Raw genomic sequence first — 2775 nt, 5'->3', positions numbered from 1 at the left:
TCACACCTGTAATCCCAGTACTTTGGGAGGCTAAGGTGGGTGGATCACCTGAGGCCAGGAGTTCAAAACCATCCTGGCCAACATGGCAAAACCCCGTCTCTACTAAAAAATACGAAAATTAGCCAGACGTGGTGGCACATGCCTGTAGTCCCAGCTACTTGGGAGGCTGAAGCACTAGAATCACTTGAACCCGGGAAGCAGAGGTTGTAGTGAGCTGAGCGCAGTGTGCCACTGCACTCCAGCCTGGGCAAGAGTGAGACTCGGTCTCAAAAACAAAACAAAACGAAACAAAACAAAACAAAACAAACTTACTGCTCTTTTTCTTTAGCTTTGTGGATGACAAATGATTCTTCTTGAACCTCTATTCTACCTATAGCCTTTATTTTTTATTTTCCCCAGTGAGGGAGCTAATCTAAGAGGATCCGAGGAAGTGTTAGCAGAGCAAATCTAGGAGAGGAATTTAATAGTACTGAAGACACAGAGATAAACAAGGTAGACATAGTCCCTGTCCTCAAGGAGTTGGTCCTTTTTTTTTTGAGATGAAGTCTCGCTCTGTCTCCCAGGCTGGAGTGCAATGGTGCAATCTCAGCACACTGCAACCTCTGCCTCCCGGGTTCAAGTGATTCTCCTGTCTCAGCCTCCCAAGTAGCTGGGATTACAGGCGCCTGCCACCATGCCCAGCTAATTTTTTTATATTTTTAGTAGAGACGGGGTTTCGCCATGTTGGTCAGGCTCGTCTCGAACTCCTGACATCAGGTGATCCACCCACCTCGGTCTCCCAAAGTGTTGGGATTACAGGCATGAGCCACCACACCCAGCCGGAGTTAGTACTTTAAGGGGGAGATAGACAATGACAACACCATACACAAAATGCAATGATTGAATTGTGTATTGGAGTCTGTGGGTGGGGCAGGTGAAATCATGGAGAGCTGAGGGCAGGGGAATGAAACTTTGGTCTGCATAATTGCATGCTCTATCCGCAGCACTAGCAAAGAAAAGTTCTCCAGGCAGCTGATGCTTTGATATCACGTGTAAGTGCCCAGCTTCTGTTCTGCAATATAGACTGCTGCAGTGTTGACTCCTGCTAATGAGGACCTCTGAACTTTCTCTACAAATACTGTCTTTCCAGAAAACAGAGCTGGGAGACCTGTATAGCCCAAAGGCAGCTATGGCTCCCAGGGAGGAGAAGAGGACCAGAAGAACTGGTGGCAGGGCAAGGAGGGGAACCAGGCAGGAGACAGCAGTGGCTGGAGAACAGGTGTGGGCAGACTGGAAGAAATGCAGACACTTGTTTCCCATCTTGCAAGATGGTGGGTGAAAAAGTTGAGAAGCCAGATACTAAAGAGAAGAAACCCAAAGCCAAGAAGGCTGATGTTGGTGGCAAGGTGAAAAAGGGTAACCTCAAGGCTAAAAAGCCCAACAAGGGGAACCCCCATTGCAGCCACAACCCTGTCCTTGTCAGAGGAATTGACAGGTATTACCAGTCTGCCATGTATTCCAGAAACGCCATGTACAAGAGGAAGTACTCAGCCGCTAAATCTAAGGTTGAAAAGAAAAAGAAGTTTCTTGCAACTGTTATAAAACCAGTTGGTGGTGACAAGAATGGCGATACCTGGGTGGTTTAACTTCGCAAAATGCCTAGATATTATCCTACTGAAGACGTGCCTTGAAAGCTGTTGAGCCACGGCAAAAAATCCTTCAGTCAGCACATGAGAAAACTGTGAGCCAGCATCACTCCCGGGACCATTCTCATCATCCTCACTGGACGCCGCAGGGGCAAGAAGGTGGTTTTCCTGAAGCAGCTGGCTAGTGGCTTGTTACTTGTGACTGGACCTCTGGTCCTCAATCGAGTTCCTCTACGAAGAACACACCAGAAATGTGTCATTGCCACCTCAACCAAAATTGATATCGGCAATGTAAAAATCCCCAAACATCTTATTGATGCTTACTTCAAGAAGAAGAAGCTGCGGAAGCCCAGACACCTGCGGTTGTTGGTGGATAGGAATACTAGTGCTTTATGCTAGTGATTGATTTTGTATCCTGAAACTTTGCTGAAGTTGTTTATCAGCTTAAGAAGCTTTTGGGGCCAAGCACGGTGGCTCATGCCTGTAGGCTCACGCCTGTAGTTCCAGCACTTTGGGAAGCCGAAGCGGGCGGATCACGAGGTCAGGAGATTGAGACCATCCTGGCTAACACGGTGAAACCCCGTCTCTACTAAAAATACAAAAAATTAGCCGGGCGTCCTGGTGGGCGCCTGTAGTCTCAGCTACTCAGGAGGCTGAGGCAGGAGAATGGCATGAACCCGGGAGGCAGAGCTTGCAGTGAGGGGAGATAGCACCCCTGCACTCCAGCCTGGGTGACAGAGCGAGACTCCACCTCAAAAAAAAAAAAAAAAAAAAAAGTAGATTGGAGCTGAGTGCAGTGGCTCACATCTGTAATCCCAGCACTTTGGGAGGCCGAGGTGGGGGAACCACTTGAGACCAGGAGTTCCAGACCAGCCCGGCCAGCATCGTGAAACCCTGTCTCTCCTAAAAATACAAAAAATTAGCTGGGTGGGGGGGTGTAAACCTGTAATCCCAGCACTTTGGGAGGCCGAGGTGGGGGAACCACTTGAGACCAGGAGTTCCAGACCAGCCTGGCCAGCATCGTGAAACCCTGTCTCTCCTAAAAATACAAAAAATTAGCTGGGTGGGGGGGTGTACACCTGTAATCCCAGCTACATGGAGGATGCTGAGGCATAAGAATCATTTCAACCTGGGAGACAGAGGCTGTAGT

At 48.7% G+C, this 2775-nt stretch overlaps 1 pseudogene; it reads left to right on the top strand.

Annotated features, from left to right (window-relative positions):
- The first annotated feature begins 1078 nt into the window (after nt 1-1078).
- On the top strand, nt 1079-2317 carry LOC129469097 (large ribosomal subunit protein eL6-like; annotated as a pseudogene).
- The last annotated feature ends 458 nt before the right edge of the window (nt 2318-2775 follow it).

Source organism: Symphalangus syndactylus, chromosome 12 (genome assembly GCF_028878055.3).
Source record: "Symphalangus syndactylus isolate Jambi chromosome 12, NHGRI_mSymSyn1-v2.1_pri, whole genome shotgun sequence".
Lineage (NCBI taxonomy): Eukaryota > Metazoa > Chordata > Mammalia > Primates > Hylobatidae > Symphalangus > Symphalangus syndactylus.
This window is presented reverse-complemented; position numbering and strand designations above follow the sequence as displayed.